Source organism: Thunnus maccoyii, chromosome 13 (assembly GCF_910596095.1).
Source record: "Thunnus maccoyii chromosome 13, fThuMac1.1, whole genome shotgun sequence".
In the NCBI taxonomy this organism is placed as follows: Eukaryota; Metazoa; Chordata; class Actinopteri; order Scombriformes; family Scombridae; genus Thunnus; species Thunnus maccoyii.
The window spans coordinates 21,151,773-21,172,280 of NC_056545.1; the positions used below are offsets into that span (position 1 = coordinate 21,151,773).

A 20,508-nucleotide genomic window follows, 5' to 3' on the forward strand; every position below is an offset into this window, starting at 1 on the left:
TTTTTTTGCCATTTTTGTAGTCAAGTACAAAAAACTTGTAAAAGTAAGAACACGAACAACTATTGACAAAACATCCACATAGGAATGGATCTTTATTAGTTCACAAAATAATGTTGTTAAGGATGAAAGCAGTTACTCCCCATTGTTTGGACTTGTTCTGTTATCATCTGTGAACAGTGGCTGCTGTTATACCTCGGTTTAACAGTTTAACACAGTATTACAATCCCTGGAAACAGTGCAATCTACTGAGCAAGCAGAAAATAATGCATGTGGTACTCATCCAAGACTTCTAACTTTGATATATCCCAGAGTAATGGTTAAAACAGAGAGCAGGTTTTTACGATATGAAGGATAGCTGCCATGGCCTGATGAAGAGGAGGGAAAATTTATGTTAGCTAGAGGTCATGAAGTGAGGCAGAAAACATTTAAGTATGTGCAATTTAGCTGAATCTTCCGATTCTCTATTGTTGTGATAGTTCAGTATGTACCTCATACTGAGGCGCTATGGGAATCTTTTTAATAAACTATAGTGGATTATATGATGGGTATCAAGGAGAAAGGTTAATATACAAGAGGTTAAGCTTCATACTGAAGGACAAATATAAGAGTGGAATCAAACTTTTGTCAAACATTTTTCTTATTTTATTGTGTGTGTGTGTGTGTGTGTGTGTGTTTGTTGCAGTGTCTATGTAAGAGTAAACACCCCAAAATACTCAAGTTTATTGTAATGGATTTGCTTCCATAACTCCATTTTGCGTTGGTCTGCGACAATGTACTTTCTCAGGGATGGCACAAAATTATGATGATTTTATGATTTTATTTTATCTTTTTTATAAATTGTTAGAAATAGTGAATGCGTGCACGAGCGACTATGTCAGACACAGCCTCAGAAGTTAATACTGTCACAGTAATAAATGCCTGAATCATAGATGTGCAGTTATTCTGTTCTGTTACTAGAAAATAATGTACACCTGCCAGCCAATCAGAGTTAATAATTCTCGCCATGGTATATTTTTATCCCAGTTTAAACAAGCTAAATATCAATCACTTCTCTACCTTTTGGCTAAGATCAAGTGTAGTATCTGTTCTTATCAGTTTAACAAGCTAAATATCTACTGTAATACTGATTCAGTGGTGAGTTAAATCCTTTGGTGGTAATGGATATTCTGTGTCCTTTAAATGTTTCAGACTAAACCACTTCCACTTCCAGTTTCAGCACCACCTCAACAAATACAAAAGACTAAACAAGTCATATTTCCACTTCATGGAAAGCATGATCACATCTGTCTCTGCAACTCTTTAATTTGCGCGGTTGAAAATATTTAAATGTTGTCTCTGCATCCAAAACTTCTCATCATTTTGGATGGTTTCATGATGTTTATAGAAAAACTGATTTACAATTAAAATGGTTTCATGGTCATTGTTATATGTTTCTTTCTAGATGTGGTTGCACAATTATGTTCCCGAGGCAATGTTTTTGAAAGAATTGGGATGGTTTATAGTTTATGGAAGTCTTTGTTTCAAAAACTGTAGAATTCAGGGTAAACATTCACACTAAGACAAGCAATAGACTGCATGTTGAACTTTTTTCAATGTCAATGGCTCCATGTTAAATGAGAGAGGAGCCAAGTTGCAGATAAGGACAAAAGAAACTGGAAAAGTTTAGGGGCAAGTAAACAAAGCTAAAGATGATGTACATGAGTACTATTTGGCTCAATCACAGATGCTGACAGAAATAAACAGTGGCAATTACAGTGTAGATTTTCAGGAGTGACATGCAAAATTAACGGATGAACTTTCACCACAGTGATTACAGTGAAAACTGAAGACCAGTAGTGAACTCAGTGACCTCAGACACTGTCTATTCCCACTATCTACATGTAGATAGACAGATATTCTGCTTTTACATAATTTAACAAGATTATGTAAACAATGTCTTGAGCAGAAAGACCAAAAGCAGCTGTAATCAGTGTAGTTTAACTGTTTAGTTTACACAAGACAGAGCAGGATTAAATTCTGTCAGAGGTTGCAGAGCCGCATGTGGTCCAAATGGGACAGAGTTTCCTTATCCGACTAACGAAACCTGTCAAGGCGGAGTCTGATAGGATGGAGGCTGCTAGCATCATGGAAAACACATCTGAACCAACAGAGTGCACTAAAGCTGCCCTTGAGCTCTGGAAGAATGAAGTGTCCCTACAGCTTTGGAAATAAAATGGTGCTTGGACATGAAATACAGAAATAAGTGATGTTTTTTCTAAATCAGCATGGAGTTAAGATCAAATGACTGAGGGGATGTCTGCCAAGTCTTCCTAATGGCTCTTTGGAGATATTTATGTCAGTTTTGAGGAACTCATTTCTATCTTAGTTTTTTTTTCTTCCCTCAATTCATGAGTCCATGAAGCTAGTGGCATTATTATTATAATGAATAACATCAATTTAACTGATGATGATAATAATAATCAAATTGTCTGTGAGCTTTCAGACAAACTTTGAATTTATAAAAAGAAAAAACTTGTAGCTTTTTGATAACATTTCATTTTTATCACTGATTTTTGAAAGATTCATTTTGGCTCTTATACTCTCTATGTTGAGTTGCATAACCCACTCAGATTTAAGGAGCATTACATTTGGCAGAAACAGCACAGATGTGACCATGAATCTTTTCTCTCCTCTGCATACCTCTGACATGAGGGATTATGAATGACGATCAACAGTAAAACATGTACAAAGACAGAAAAAAAAAAAGTTGTATTACAGACATAAATAAGCTACTTCATGCTTTATATGAGAGGCTGTTGGATTATATAAAAAGCATATAGTGATGGTGTCCTTCATGGTGTGAAAGACATGCTTGTGGTGTTGATTTGTTAAACTTTACATATTGTAAAAACATCTATTAATGTCTTCAACATTAAAGGAGACATAACATGCACATTTCCAGGTCTATATATTTTTATTCTGGGGCTACTGGAATATCTTTGCATGATTTACAGTTAAAAAAACCTTTTTTTTATTATCTTATACTGGCCCTTTATGCAGCCTTTATGCAGTTCAGCTTCTTTCTGAAACAGGCCGTTATAGCTCCTGTCTCTTTAAGGCCCCCCTCTCGATAAGCCCACTCTGATCAGATTGGTTAGCTTCCTGAAATTGCGTCTCAGCACCGGAGGCTACATAAACAAACAGTAGTAGTAGGATTTAACTTCTTTTTCTCGTTCTTTACTCAAAATATAAACTTCTCAAATACATCCGTACATGTTTGAGCCTGAATCTGATGCAAAATAATGCGAGCGGACAATGCAAACAACCCATGGAACAACCTTAGCAACAAAGGCTATGGAACAGATGGCCATTTGTAGGCAAACATGAACAACCTGACGTCAGTTTGATGGGGAAGTAGAGGTAACTTTGCAAACACAGTGTTCAGAGCAGGTTGAAGCTTTTGACCTTAAGGCAGCATTTTTACATGCGTTCACCTCAAGTTCTTGACCTAACAGAGAAATCCGGCATTATAATAGTATCTAAATTACAGAAAATCACAAAAAGTATAATACGTCCCCTTTAACAGAATAATGAGAAGCATTCTTATGTCTGCTTAACATTGTGCACCATCAAACTACACCTTCAGCAATATTCCTCCTTACTTTGTTTTGACAGAGAACATGTTTTGTGACTTTCATCAAAGAAGTCTGGAGGCATACATCTGTGATCAGAAATGGAGGGTACATTCGTCTTGTTTTCATGTAATAAGACTGTGTCATGAGTTCTTTCTGGCTTTGAGAAATGAGGTCTGGTGATTTAAAAACAATGTGGAAAGGGATCATAAAACATAACACTTTGTCATATGGAGAGCTAAAGTCATGATGACGTGGATGTATGATTTAATGCTTACTCTTACTCATGTTTTGAGACCAAGTGCTTGAGGAAGATAAATTGAATTTTTATGTCTTTCAACACTGTGTGAATACAAAGAAAGATATGTGGTAGTGTGTCCCAGACAGCACGCTACTCCTTGCTGCACGCTACAACTGACTGTTGTGACACGAAAATATAGCATTATTATCAGTGCATCACATTTCATCAGTAATAGATAACATAATTACAAGAAAATATATTGAGAAATCAAGAAAACATTAATTCAAGATGAATGTAATTCACTTCTGACACAAAGTGAAAATCGGGACCAGGACTGAAGACCAACAACATGAGGTGTAAGGATGGTTTAAGTAGAAACACCAGATGTTATGTGTTCAGATAAAAACAACTTGCTTTTAAATCTTTATAGGCTGCAGCCATGCTGAAGCAGGAGATGTGTTTACAGAGGAAGAGGAGGCAGAGCTGTAAACAAACACACAGTCAGTATCTTAGGTCACCACATGGTTGTTCAGTGAGACCGAATGATAAAATGTGGCAACACTTAGTCTTGCATTCGTCATACACATTGCCGCCACCACATATAAAGAGCAGAAGATGGTATTTGGCACTGGAAATTTTTATTGTTTTTATTTATTTGTTTATATTTTGTGAATATTTGTTATTTGTTTAGCCAAAACATACAAATCAAACCCACCAATCACATCAAAGAGTGACGACACGACACGTCCTCGCTTCCAAATGAAAAGAGAAAAATCGGCTTTATGTGATTAACTCAAGTTTCAGAAAACAGCGTGACACTCGGAGCGCAAAAGAAATTACAAACCTCAGCTCGCGTTCTGCTTTCTATTCAGAAACAAGAAGAGCTCTGCAGTATGAAGAATATACATGATCCTGAATGAACAGAAGAAAATATTTTTTGTTCTTCTCCACTTTTGGAAACTTTGGAAACTTGGAAAATTTATTAACAAAAATATTAATGAAATAGGGGCGAAAATGAACCCCAAGAAATTAAAAAAAAAAACAAACTTAAGCTGAAGCAAAGAACAAACAAATATGATCTGCTACCTCACAATAAACTGCCACTGACTCTCTTCTCTACTCCCTCAACTGACCAGCAACCGACCTTTTACCTTCTCAGCTTGATCTAACTGGAACGTACCATCTACTCAGGTGACCACTGCGTGAGCTGGACTGATACAAAGCTTTCAAAACATACAGAACAACATTGATGTAGGATTTCTCTGCTCCTGTTGACAATCACAATGTCCTTTGGTCACACATGCACCAAATTATACAGAATGTTATTTACTACAGAAAAGTTTTATCCTTCCTACCTCAACTTGACAGAGCCGTGACTCACTGCTCAGTGCAGCCAACGACACACACCTGTTGTCACTATCACTGATTAAGCAGACGATCTGCTCACCATCACAAAACCCTCAAAAAATAATCACAGCAAGGCAGAAGCCCACAAAATACTCAAATGAAACCCATATTACATTATTTATGCAACATGACTGATCAATTAACAGAAACATTGTACTGAAATTAGTGATTTAACACAAAAACACAAGTAATATTGGGAACCAGGGCCTAATGAAAAGGCAGCCTTTTCACACACATATTGTATCAATTGTTTGACACCTTAAAACAATCTCAGTCTTTCACTTGAACTTATTCCACTATTGTACATCTATATCATTTGCATGTGATTAACAGATATAAAGATATTAAGGCCCGAGTGATTGATTACCTCCAAAGACGTTTTGACACAAAGCAATATGGTGTCCGTCTCGTACAGAAGAGAGCGGCTTTAATTAGAACCAAAAGGCTCGAAAGCTGCCAGTGTTGTAAAGTTCTGCCTTGCCAAACCTTGGCGCCTGTGAGCTCAGCACAGCCTGCAATTTGTGTTTCATCTGCACCATCAGAGCAAAATGAGAAACATCAGTCCAGGCATGTCGTATGAATAATATAAAAAAGCTGGCTTACAAAAAGCCCTACTTGAAAAGACATCCAAAAGGTGAGGTGATGATTCAATTAAATTACACAGTAGATACAATAGATACAGTATAGTTAATCCTCCTGACGGAAAATGAGATCATTGTTCTAGAGATATGATGCAAATATTACAGGACAACCTGATGTGCATATGTGACTTTTATGAGCATTCATGGGTGGTATTCAACATATGGCTTCTGCTAAAACAGGTGGGGGGTCTTGCTCTATTTCCTCTGATCGTGCCGATTTCATAGGTGAAAATGTGCAACTTTCCTCCCACGTACAACCTGGTGTTCACCGACACTGTATCTATTTTTTATAGTGCGTTATCCAAAGATATTTGCTATAGATCTATCTGCTCTGTATCTTTTATACACCAAAAATGCATCCTAAAATTACAACTTTTACTATATATCAATGAATTAAAGTATTGTATCTCAAAATTGACAGGAGAATGTATTGTACATAACATGAGTGCATGATAATGACATTATACAGTAGGATTTGGGATAATAAATGTATGTAATTCAAAGAAACGGTCATAACTCCTTTATGCTGTGTGAGTCTGTGTCGTCAACATGCCAAGATGTGGACATTTTCAGCACGCTAAAGCTTCGACTTGGATCGAACACCAAACAGAAAGAACAGGCATTAGCATGTCTGCCCGCGCTGGCACATGAGCATGTTTTCATGGAGAGATTTTTTTTTTGTTTGATAGACTGTGAAACTATAAAGTCACTTGAGGATGTTGAACTGAAACAAGAGATGATGGCTGATGCTGTTTGACTTTAAACTTAAAATTCATTTGTTGTGGTTAACCATGCAAGAGGATACAGATGTTTTCATTGTAAGCATCACAAAATCATTTTAATAATAGTATTCTACACGAAGAAATCAAATCTAATAAGAAACTTAGATCAATCACTTGTTGATATTATTGCACCATGGAGCCTGTGCTCTAACACATGTTGTCTGATTTATTAAGTATGTTCTGGAAGGGACTGACCCCTCAGCTTGTGCCTCCTGCTCTGTAAACGGCAACCCCACACATGTCCGAGTCAGCTTTACTACTTATGACAGGAGGCCCCTCAGGTGATGCACTCGAGGTGACCTGGTGAAGTCGCTGGATTGTTACTGTGTTGATGTGCTGACTCATTTCTCCGCTGACTCACAGCTGACTGTTGGCACTTTTAATCCTGGCATTCAATTCATGAAAAAGAAAATGTTTGTGAAACTTTCTTTTTTTAGTCGGTAGTGAACATGCAGAGAAGGCTTCACTTTTATATTACAATGGTATATTATCATTCACTGAAATGCGTGTAAAGAAAACTCAAAAAGGCAGATGCTTATCGTAACTATTCTTGGAGTTTGTTAAAGAAAAAACATCAGCAGCAGGAATTTTGGCCTCCCAACATTGACGCTTAATTTTAGAAACTTGGGAACTTCATTATCAGTCAGCAACACAAACAGACGCAAGTGTATCTCAAGTAGAAGTGTGTTTTACTAGATTTGGGTAGTCATTTGATCATATTGTATAAGTTAACAAAATTCAGTTTTATTAAAGATCTGGGCACATGGTAACGTTGCTACAACAAAGTCCAACAGGCCAAGAAACCAGTGGTGAGACGATCAGTTTATCCTAATTAACTACACAGCTTTTTTTGGAAATAAAACCGACAGTGAAAACAGTGTCTTTTGATCTCCCTTCAAAATAAATTTGGATAATCTAGCGGCTGGCTTCTGGGAAGCCTTTATTATTGTCCATTCGCTCATGTTTTTGTCCAGTCAGTCCTTATCTTAGTGATGTTGCCGCATTGTAAGACCTTTACTGTATTGACCCTAAAAGTGGAGGTTGTTGAGAACCACTAAAAGTGTTCTGGAAGCCCAGTTGGTCTAGTTTCCAACAGCTACCGGTGTCACAGAATAACAACAAAACAAGTCTAATAAATGCTAACAACCAGAGAAAATCATAGCCTCACTGGAGAGTGTATGAGTATGTGACAAGCTACACAAATGTGGGATTCACATTAGGAACTCTACCAATAGTCTGAGAATGTTTCTTATTGTCTTTTTCCAACAACAAGTTGTGGAAAAAAGGGTTGTCTTATGATCAGGGTCTTTTAGATGTGCGCCAATACGGTAACTTAGTGAGTGTGGTGTTTTTATTAACAATGAGAGAAACAGCCAAAACTACAACAATGAAACCCATGGTTGCGTGAAACTAGATCTTTAAATTACTGGCGTTAGTGGGCTGAAACGGCCAACAAACAGTGTTAGCAATGACAGTTTTAGCCCAGCATATATGTTGTGTGCATGTAAAATTATGTAAAATCTTCTAAACCAAACAACGTCTCACCTTCATATCGTATTGCCTGAGATAAACTGTAGTATTGCAGTCTCATTCAACAACAGCACGTGACTGCAGCAGCAGGAAGGAGCTCAAGCCCAAAAGACAAATATAGATGCCAGTTTTTATCCCAAACAAAGCCACCTGCATACCATTTCCTGAATTACCTTGGTAACCGAGTCAAGTGTATAAAATCGGTTGCCAAACTCTGGCACTAATTGATCACTTAAAGTCGGGAAGAAATGAAAGCCAACAAGTCGACTGGGAGGCCCTGCACATTTGGAAACTCCTGTTACTCCACAGCGATATCGAGGCCAGTTCATGACACAATCTCGAATTCCTTTTACAGCCATTGTGTGGTAAATGAATACAGTTCATGCCTGTTTAGCCACACTTGATCCACTGACAGATATAACTTGAGCAATGGAAAACACACATGCCTGCAGTGGTGCGCTCCGACCCACATCCTTTTCCTGCACGTCCTGTGAGAGAGAAAAAGAAAAAGTGAGGAGCCACAGTCAGCTGCAGGAGGGAAGTGAATGTCCTTTCACAGGTGTTGACAGAGCTTTGGGGGGGATTAGATGAGACAGAAAAAACACAAGACTTTATTTCATAACCTCAACATCATTGAGTTACCTGCTTACATGCTCATGAAAGGAAGGGTAAACCGTATGCACGCTCTCACATTTACCTTAAAACAACCCTCCCATGATCCAGCTTTTCATGTGAGATATCTGAGATGAAGTAGGAGAAGCAGAAGAAGAAAGAGGAAGCAGTAAAGGGTATACACACAATATGTTTCTGTAAGGAAATACAAGCGAGCGTAAATATAATAAAACCCGATGAACTCCTTACGGGTGTAGCTGAAGTTTTCCAAATCTTTATTTTAAGAGGGAAGACTCACTGCTAGTACCAAAATAACGAACAAAATAATTAAATCTTACATCATTTGGAGCATAATGGGAACCAGAAATGTCAGATGTTGTCTAACAAACAAAGAACTGAAAACTATAGACTTGAAGCGAGTCATTGGTTTGGAAAAGTAAAAGAAAATAACTGTGCTTCTGTGGGTGGTGCAGCTGCAGTGACGGGGAGGTTGATGTGACCCACTTTGTTGCTGTACACTTGCAAAGAGAGATTCACAGTGAGGGATGAGTCCATAAGCTTTAACATTTTCAAGTGAGTGCCAAATTTGAGACGAGTTTTATACACTTGTGTCTGTGATATATTGCTGAACAGGAGCATACAAGGACTGAACAGCTTCTGCTTTGGAAACATCTGTTTTTTTTATCCCTGCTGTTTGCTGATGATGTCGTCCTTTTGGCCTCATCTGTAATCTCTGGTGTGCACTTTGAAGATTTGCAGCTGAGTGCGATAGAGTCATGATGACAATCACCAAATCCAAATAACTAGCTCAAAGCACTGCTGTTCCCATACAGCTTCATAGAGCCGCTAACTTAACTCTCTGTCTTGTTACTTCATGTAAAAATCATTGTAAAGCACATATTCTTGTTGATCATCACTTCATCAAATCCTTATCCTCTTCAATCTCAAATGTTTGATGTAGCATACAGTCAAACTAGAAGCTACAGTACTGGTGACCGAACCCAGTTTCTGAATTTAAGGTGACTGCCATTGACTTCAGTGCAAAATGAGCAGCAACTCATTGTGCTGTATGCTGACTGCTGACCTTGTTAGGTATCCAAATGAAATTTAGCGATTATTTTAACTGGGTAGGCAAGCATTATTGAAATGAGTAAATCGGTACAAACATTTTTTTGTGTTTAATATTTGCATCATTATTTCTCTGCTTATTTGGATATAATCACCAATTTACTTTTATGTCAAGTTTACTACAGCGATGTAATGTTTAAGTGTGGTGTGCTCTGCCACTCTGAAACCAGTTAGACAGATGGACACTTAAGGACCAGGGGCCTCATCTATAAAACAGTGCATAGGATCCAAACCAAAAGTGCAAGTGCGCACAAAAGACGGAAATAGTGTGCACCAGAAAATAATCAGAATTATAAAACTGTACGCACGCATGAATACATGCATTTTTCCCTTTATAAATCACAATCACCTTGAAAATGTGTGCACACATATCTTTTAAAATTGAAAGGTGCTTATGGAATAGTCACTACAAGCACAAGCGTACTGCTGGCTTGAATGTTTATAATAAAGATGTCTGTCAAGATTCTCAGTCATCCAGGTCATGGTTATCCAAGGAGGGTTGAATTGAGAGCAACTGGACTTGGTTGTAGATACCTGAAGACATTTCAACTTCTCATTCAAGGGGTTTCTTCAGTTCTAACTGACTGGCAGGGAGTCCCAGGTATTTAACCTCGTTGGGGTCAACTTTAAGGTCACTGATACCACTTGGTTCGTTAGTAATCCTGACTGTTGTAACGACAGTCATGGAGTCACCTGAAGCCAAATGTAAATGACAGTTGTTGGAGTTGTTACATGTGGCCAAATGTGAATGGTTGTTAAATCTCCTGGGAAGGGATGAAAGGCCTGCATTGTAGGTGGGGGATAAGTGGTGTCGTTTATGATAAAGTGGATCTATAATTAGGTTTGATATTAAGTGAAATTAAATGTGTGAGAGGTATCATTATACAATCTGGCTTCAATTCACCACCTCACCATCTGCGTCGCTAATTTCCCCTGTCTCCAAAATGTTTGTATGCATGGGTCAGAGTTTCCGTACAGGTGTGCACATTCTCCCATCAAGTTTGTTTTTATAAATTCCAACTTTTTTGTGGGAAGCGACGAACATATTTCTCAAGCCCTGTTTTGTGTGTACGCAACGCTTATAAATGAGGCCCCTGGTACCAATAAATCTCCAACATCTAAATGAAACAGCAGCTTTGTCTTTGTCTTCACAGCTTTGTTTTCATCTGTTTATGGGAAAAGTAAATTACACATCTGATGCCAGCCTTATAAAGTCATCACTTAGTTTCATTATTTTTTCCCCCTTTCAGCCCAAAGCCTACAGGGAACTGTAGTGTAACTGTTGGGGATCGATCTGCCCATTAAACAAGTACGCAGAGAGCTAGTGATGATGTTTTATTCTGCTAATTTGGAAGAAAAAAGAAGTACAATAGTAGTCTTTGGACTCAGCAGAGCACCATATAAGGACATTTCAGTCTGAGGAAAACTGATTGAAAGCACCTGGTAGTAAGTGCAACAGACAGACAGGTTGACGGGCTGCACGGCGAACCAACCAATAAGCTCTCAGACATGGGGAGGACTCTCTAAATGTAAACAAGACATCTATTTTATTCTGCAATCAATGTTACATTAGTTTGATATCTTAGCTCATGTTGGACAGAAAAAATGCATCAAAAAAATTGTTAAAGGTACAGTGTGTAGAATTTAGTGGCATCTAGCAGAATGGACTTGGCAGAAATGGAATATAATATTCATAAGTATGTTTTAATTAGTGTACAGTCCCATGAAATAAGTATCGTTGTGTTTTTATTACGTTAAAATGAGCCCTTTATATCTACACAGGGAGTGGGTCCCCTTCCACGGAGGCCGCCATGTTGCACAACTATGTTTCTACAGTAGCCTGGTTCTAGCGAGGGCCTTTCAAGTTTTTCACAAGTTTCACAGCCACTGTAGGTTCTCCTTCATGCTTGGACGGGGACGGCTATTCAGTTGGTTGCAATCTGCAACCTCACTGCTAGATGCCATTAATTTTTACACAGTGGACTGTTAAGTACAGTAAATTTAATAGAAATGTGTTCAAAGATGCAAATTATTGCAAGAAAAAATTATGCAAAATCCTTAGGGATCATCATCTTGGAGCCATGAATGTCTAAGTCTTTTAAGTCTATTTATTTATTTTATTTTATTTATTCACCATTTTCATCTTTTTTTTTAGTATAAAGTCAGGCAGGAAATCAGAGTAGAGACATGCAACAAAGGTCATAGAATTGAACCAGGACGTGACAGTTATATCTTTCATCCTCTGGAAACATGAATGTCTATGCAACATTTTATAACAAACCATCCAATAGTTGTTTATATTTAAGTCTTGACCAGAGTGGTGGATTGACTGACAAACCACAATATTTCCATGACCCTAACCAAGTTGTTTTGTGCCTAAATCTGAACGAAACATTAAATTAAACAACAGTTTTATCTGTGAAATTGCGATGTTGTCCTCTTGAAAACGAGACAGAAAACACTTATATGCGTCATTCTGGAGGGCATGGGCCAACTATGTATTTTTATTATTTTGTTTGGAGAACTTGTTGGGCCATCCTAGAGCTACGCCACCAACATGACAAAACAAAGAGTAATCAGACCATATGTTATCCCTCCATGCTGTAAAACTGCAGCTGTATGTTTTAAAACTTTATACACTGTCATTCTCGCAGAGAAAATGTGTATATGTGCCCGTGTGTGTGTGTGCACGCACATGTGAACAACGGATTCCTGGACAGACAGACAGCGCAGACAGGATGACCAGAGTCCACTCCTGCAGTTCAAAGCACTGGGTGTCATGGGATTAAGTGTTTTGTCTTAAATGAAGGGAGGACTCATAAAACCACAGCACCCTGCAGTGTGTTACTCAAGCCGCTCTGCTGGTTTTCTTCATAAAGCAGTGCTTTCTGGCTGCACATGCTTTAATAATGTGCCACAACAACTCTGGGAGTAGGTCGTAAGGTCAGTCTTGTTTCAAATATTTTACGTACACCCACCCAAGTCTAATCCGTCATGCAAACATTATTTATCCCCTGTCAAAAAAGTAAAGACTTCTAGTGGTTTGTCATAAAATTGATCTCTGAAGTCTGTGTCTGCACTCAGCAGGATGAAAACAAGTCACTCACAGGTCTAATCAAGGAGACTTTTATGGCACATACCAGTCCTTGGCTACATGCACCATATAATAATACTATGATCTATGACATGAAAACCCACATTAAACCAAAATGTTCTGTATTCTATAAACATTATCCACCTCTTTAGGGGACACCTGCTCATTAGACCACATAAAATGCAGCATTGAGACCCCTTCGTCGTAGTTCACAGTGCGTTCTTGATCCATATGACATGCTGGTGGGATATAAATACCTGAAGCATTAATTCACTTACATAGAGTAGCACAAGTGATAATAATCCCCATGTTGTGCCATAATTGGTATGAAAACAATCTTTTACAAGTGTACAGTAACATTTTTCTCATGGTGTTAAACCTGTAAATTTTGAATCACTTAACACCATCTAAAGGCATAATATATCATAATATACCAACAAAAAGTATACTAATGTGTAGAGTCAAAGAAAACCAATGACGACATCCATGTTCCATTGCTGTTCACTTGATCCAGTATTCGTAGATGCTCATCTCTTCAAAATTTCCATTGGTATCTCTCAGGGGAAAATAACAGCAGAGGCAAGTTAATCTTTTGAATCATATGTTGTCTTACACAGGCATCAGCCTGTTGTTGTTACAGATTGAGGAGGCCCAGCGCTTCAACCCCAGGGTTCCTGGAGGTTGACTCACAGCCACTCTGTAATGGAGTCAGCATCACATCACAGCAACCCCACTGCTGCAGCAAATTTCCATGGCTTGGCAGAAAAACAGCCATCAAAGCAGGAAAACCGCACATGAGTCTTCCAGTATCTCTGAAAAACCCCAACTGGAGGTTCCCTTCCAAGCTACACCCCTGGAAAGCAAGGGAAAGACCATCCAGAATTTAAAAAAAAAGAAAAAAGGATTACTGGGGACAGAAAATATTGGAGGTGAAACATCATTGCTGGGCCAGTCATCTGGTCTTTTAGTCTTTTAGCTCTCTTCTGACAGCAGTCTGATCTGGATAACTGCACCCCTGAGAAATGACCAGTGTTGGGCATTACTTTGCAGTAATGCGATCACTGTATTCTGAGGAGTGTAAGGAATTATAATTTGAAATTCAGTCTGTTACTCCAACAGTTTGGGTGTCGGCTTGTTTCCTGTCCTACCAGGAATTTGATAGAGAGCTTATATCAATTTGGTCTCTCTGCGTCCAGTAGACAGAGAGACCAAACACTACTGTAAGTGTTAGCTTGGTGCAGGGAATGCAGGTGTAGGGAGGTGAATAGCCTCTAATAAACAGGTTAAACAGGTTTGGTAATTCCAAAACTGACTTATTTACATGTTGTGTCTTCTTAGCCGGTTTGCTAACAGTGGCCACTGGTAAGCCTACATTCAGGGATCACCCTGCATGCTGCATGCAGTCAACCAGGGCTCAAGTTAAGCTAGTGTTGATGGTCAGTAATACCTCTAAAATGTAGTTTAGCTGCTAGTAAAACCAAAATGTCTTGTATATATATGATAAATACAGAAACCGTGACACTGAAGTTATTCCAGTATATATCAACCTGCCATATTTCCCATTAATGGCCATTGTGACTTTATTGGTCATGATATTGTAACTTTGCACTTTGCACACAAGATGTGCACTGATACATATCTTTGACTGTTAATAGCTAGATACATGGTAAATCCCCCTGGGGTGGGTATACCTGCATACACATCACTATAGCTCTGATCCACAAACAGCTGCATGAACCTTTAAGTGTTTAAAAATTTGTCTTTGGTCTGAAGCTGAGGATGGCATGTCAAGCTATCTTTTGGATAGACAAAGTTCATTTTTCCTAATACATTTTGTGAATCAAATTCTCATTTAGTGATTACAACTTTGTGGCTTATTTTCGTATTTTAAGTTGTGGTTTCAACTAATGAAACACTTAAGCCAGCAATTTTATGCCAGATCTGGTTTACTTCAGTAAAGTTGTGCAATCAGTGTAACTGTTCTTGTTTCAACACTCACTTACACTTCTTTGAACAAGCAAACACATACACAAATAGACACACACATACAGAGTCCAAGAAGAAACACAAACAGGTTAAAATACATGTATGAACAGTACATTGACACACACTGCTATGCTGTAGACACACATGAATGGAGATATTGGAGAATTAAATTAGAAGAAGAAAGAAAGAAAACAGGTCTGTATAAAAAGACAGGATTTAGTTACAAATACATGATCCATGCTTTTCCCATCCCGATAAGTGATGTCTAGGGATGTTTTGGATTACACTATGAAAAAATGCAAGTTTAGGAAATATTTATTGAATGGATTGAAAAATATTGTACAAACTGTGACCTACTTTCCATGAGCATCCCTGTATTGGTCTAAAAAAGTGTGTCAGGCTTAAAAATAATCATAAAATGTATTAAGATAATATGCATATAGGTAACATACTACCACATTTGTCCAATCTACCTACAATACACCGTCAAATTGATTAAATCCTTTCCAGAAATGTCAAATAACTGTTTTATCACTTAATGTACATAGTTGAATGTTCACCACATTATACTAACACAACAGTATCTTTATTTGCTACAAATTTAGAGGGTAATATGTCATCCAAATTGTCAGGGATTTTCAACCTTAAATACAATGCAATGTGTTTATGACAATCCACACACGTTCTGGTCTTTAGACAGAGCACATTTTAGCAGCATGGGGCAGCTTCCTGTAATTGTTTTCAATGAGAGTAAAGATTTTTGCTCACTGCTTTTGCTTTGCTGAACGCCTCAAATTTTTCCGCTCTATGCACCTCACATTTTTGCAGGAGCGCCCTGAACACCTCGAGTTTACAAAATGTCAATTCAGAGCAGAAAAGTGCCAAATGTCATTGGTGTTTTGATCCATTGTCCAATCGGATGAATTGAAAGGCAAGCCCTCTGTGGTGATGACGACAACAAGTGGAGATAACAGTCATGGAGGATTAACTAGTGGTGGCTGTTGCAGGATATCCGGAACTATATGACTTAAACAGCCATAATCACCATCTGAACAGAAAACAGCCAGCCTGGAATGAGTTTACTTCACAGCAAAATAACAGTTAGGCTAAGGACAGGTAATTCAGTGGTTGCCTAGCAACAATTTAAAAAAAAAGACACAGCAAGCTGCTCTTTTTTTAAGATTGTAGGCTATGACAAAAAAGGCATCCTCTTCTGTCCCTGGATCAGCTTCCTAATATAGTCAATTTATCACATCATCTATCATCTCATCTCATCTCAACATCTATCACACAATGTCTTCAAGACCAGCAGAGAGAATCTGGTCAATTATCTTGTGACCTTCACAGACGTACAGAATCTGTTTAGCTATCATCTGGTTACCCGCAGAGTGAGAAGTAAAGTGAATCTGGAGTTGGATATTATTTAGAAACATTTGACTGAAAAAACATCTTCCTCATCCTCAACTTTGAAATCAGAGAATGCACATAAAAATGACGAGGATAGAGTGCCTGCTCCATTTAAGGTACTGAAGTGGGATATTCTCTTCATCAAGTCCTCCCGCTACCTGGTTGTGGACTTTAACAGAGAAGGATGTTTTGGCAAAGTTGCCATGTCAGTTGACTTAAAAACAGCTGAGACGTTGACAATCAAGATCCACAAAGAGAGCGATGATTGTGCAATCAAACGTGAAGTGGACATGCTTAAGGCCCTCAGGACTCTTGATCCAGAAAAGACAAACTTGGTGAGGTTTGTGGATGATTTCAAGTTCCAAGACCTTTCCTGCCTTGCCTTTGAGATGCTGGACAAGAGCCTTTGGGACCTGATGAAGGAGAGAGAATGGATGCCATTATCTCTCAATGAAATTCGCCCTGTCAGGCACCAATTACTTGTGGCATTTGAAGCCCTGAAGGGTATTGGCATCCTTCACACAAACCTAAAACCTGACATTATGCTTGTCAACCAAAAAGACCAGCCCTTTTGGGTGAAGTTGATAAACTTTTGTTTGGCCCTTCCACTGTCCAAAGTAAAGGTTGGAATGACCAGCAGGCTGGTGCACACAGGGCTCCGGACGTGACCTTGGGCCTCCCCATATCTGAAGCCATTGATATGTGGGGACTGGGATGTGTCATGGCATTCCTGTACTTTGGGGACAACCTCTTCCCTGGAAAATGTGACTACCACAACATGAAAGTCATTTGCCAGCTACTTGGTCAACCAGGACACCAGCTGCTAAGTGCTGGGAAGAACACAAGGAAGTATTTCATCAGGGAGCCCATCAATTCAGGATGGAGACTAAAATCACCTGTGGAATACAAGGAGGCAACAGGTGTCAAGAATAAAATTTCAAAGAGGCATTTGGATATGGCCGCAAATTTAGAAAATGTCGTCACGAAATTCAAAGAAAGTGAGGATGATCATCAGTGTGAAGGCAGGATGGCATATTTAAGCCTCCTTAAATGGTTGCTGCATCTCGACACTGGAAGGAGAGTCACTCCAAGGCAAGCCCTACAACATAGTTTCATTACAATGGCTCACCTGGTAGACTACATGGACACCAGCTCCTACGCAGATGCTGCCCGTGACTACATGACCACCTCCCCAATTGATGATTCTGATGATTCTCTCACCGACATCGAAAAGGACATATAGCATATAGCCCAACACTGACTTAAGTGATGAGGTGTCAGACCCAGATAGTCCTACATAGATGACAACTCTGCAGGAGGCTGTTATTACTATTCAAACTCAGCTAAGGACACTAGCGTAAGGAGAGAGAGAACCGGTATGATGTCCATCCCGGATTGAAGTGATGAGGTCTCAGAATACAACTCTGGAGCACTCAATTATGATTATTTAAACCCAGCACAGGAGACTGGCCTAAGGAGAGAGAGAGCTCCCGTTATGGTCTCCGGAGGTGACTATTTGGACACTGATGGGGACAGTGGTGAGGATGAAAGCTATGAAGACTTCTATCTATTAGATTCATCCACTCCAAGTTTTCAAGACACTACTACTTCCTATGTGGTTGAGGGGGTTGTTTATCCATAATATCCCCTATTCGTGACTGCTCCTACTTTTGTCCGAGTTTCAGTCCGGACCAGCTTCAGGAGAGAATCCCCCACTGCTTGTCTGAGTGAGGGAGATACAAACCATAACAGTCCCAGTGTCATGCATTGCTACTCCTCATTAAAGTCAGGGGCTGCATCCATGACATTAGACCTATTAACCTGGATACCCTCTTCAGATGTTGAACAGATTTACCAATAATCTACATTAGACAAAGGCATAAATCACGGCAGCACAGTGGTGCAAGTAGGTTTCACTGTCACCTCACAGCAAAAGGTTCTGGGTTCAAATCTGCTGCTCAGCTGGGGCCTTTTTCTGTGTGGAGCTAACATCTTCTCCCTGTGTCTGTGTGGGTTTTGTCCGGGTACTCCACTTTCCTCCCACATCCAAACATATGCAAGTTAGACTGACTGGCAACTCTAAATTGTACTTAGGTGTCAGTGTGAGGATGAATCTTTGTGGGTCTCAGCCCTGTGACAAATTAATCTGGCCTTGATGAGACCTTACTCTTGTCTTTGTTTGAAATGAAATTGTGAACTCTTTGAAATGAAAAAATAAATATATGGTAATTATTCATATTATTATTTCTGTTGAGAATTTAGGATAAATTAAGAATGTTTGTGTATGCAGCAAAAATCTCAACCTCTCTTGTGATCAGTAAATATTCAGACATCAATAGATTTTGCTGACTAGCTAAAGTCAGACTTGGACAAGAGGTAAATCCACTCCCCTCTGTCAATGAAAAGGGTTTAGCATGTTTTGAACCTGAAAAATAAAAAGTCAAGTTCAAGAATTGGTATCAAGTTTGCAACAAAGTGAAAAAACTTTGTGAAACAGGTTGTCCATCTGGGTTTTAGAGCAAAGATACAAGAGCTTTGCACTGTCAAGAGCTAAAGGAGAGATGACAACATCAGCATCCGCACCCAACCTCTGCTCATTTTTTTCTCTTCCCACTTAAGTCAAAGAGCTTTACTCTTTCCACTCTTAATACCTGTCTTAAAACAGTCTTCTTATCCCTGATGTTGCCTCTTTCACATCCCCTTTATTTTCAAACCACAGCTTTTCCAATTCTTGTGTCAGCATTTGGGATACCAGGATACAAACTTAGCCAAGGTTTGAATATATTTGTACAGTTGCACAATATTTTGCACCACGGCCCCAAGTGCAACTTGAGGAAATATCGACATTGCACAACTCATTGCGCCTTAAATTATCAGTAAAAAAAACCCATCCAACCTAATGAGGGATTTTTGGACCTATATGTGTAATATTGGCTGAAAACTCCAGCAATATTTCTAGTTTCTACTTTGCTTCCATATCAGGATATTTTCATAATTTTGAGAGTAGCAATACAGAGTAATGCAAAATTTGTGTATATCTCTGCACCAGAATATTCATATTTCTAATGAAGGATGATCTGTGTCTGAATTAAGTTGGCTCTAAACTCTCACTTTGTTTCTAAAAAAACTTGTAGCTTCAAGCAAAACTGCAAACAAGATAATATTAATAGTTAAAGGTCAAGATTATCACACAGCCCCATCTGCCCAGGAAGACACTTCTTCACTTCAACCTCAGTGAAGACCTTATCCTGCCTGAGTTGGCAGGTCTGCTCTACAGATGTCTTCCATACTGATCAAAGGCCTTTACATCCCTCAACGAGAGATCAGGGGGCTTTGTCACCCTTAAAAAACCTTGGAAAACACTCAACTCTTCCCAGAGGCACTAGGGATTCCTCCTCCACCCCAGTTCCCACCATTTGAAACTCTCATGCCTAAACTGCAGGCTTTGTCTGCCAACTCTAGCCTGTGATCAAATATCTCCATTACCACTAAATGTCAGCTAAATGTGAAATAAATGTCTTAATAAGTACATCCAAAGCTCTACAAAAGAGCTGAGGTGACTGAACATTTATGATTCAGTTGTGTCAGTGGCACAACTCTTACCTTTATTATAGCTTTATGTCAGTGAATGCATGCTTGTGTTCATTTTACAGCACTATAATTGTCCACAACATTGATATTCTTCCTGTGATTATATTACTTCATCACTGATCTCAGCCTGATTGCAGGGTGATGTCTGGAGACAAAGATAATTTACTTTCAAAACCTGGGAACCTTTTTGTTTCTTGTGCATAAAAGAGCAGCATGAACATATAGTTCATAATGTTACAGGTGCAAACAAGCATATTTCATATGGAAGTTATGCTAACACTTTCCTAACACTGAGAGGTAAATTGGATGTTAAAAATATGGAAAATGTTAATACTGCATTAAAAAAATGATTTCAAAAATTATTTCTTCAGACATCATCTGAGCCTAAATTCTTCCTCTATAGGAACCACAGTGATGAGCATTCAGATCAGCAAAGGCAAGTGGGAGGGTGCAATAAATATTTAAAAAATGAATTTGT

At 38.8% G+C, this 20,508-nt stretch overlaps 1 protein-coding gene and 1 pseudogene across 3 annotated transcripts in view; one reads left to right on the plus strand and one right to left on the minus strand.

Annotated features, from left to right (window-relative positions):
* LOC121909823 overlaps nucleotides 1–20,508 on the minus strand; it is a 40,596-nt gene that overhangs the window by 12,912 nt on the left and 7,176 nt on the right. For 2 of the 3 annotated variants that reach the window (XM_042430564.1, XM_042430561.1), the window contains exon 3: nucleotides 8,659–8,700. The gene's annotated coding sequence lies outside the window, so the exon portion shown is untranslated. Of the gene's footprint in view, nucleotides 1–8,658; nucleotides 8,701–13,905; nucleotides 16,853–20,508 lie in introns of those variants that run through there. The other variant, XR_006099527.1, reaches the window with a different exon arrangement.
* LOC121910982 lies at nucleotides 1,044–1,224 on the plus strand (annotated as a pseudogene).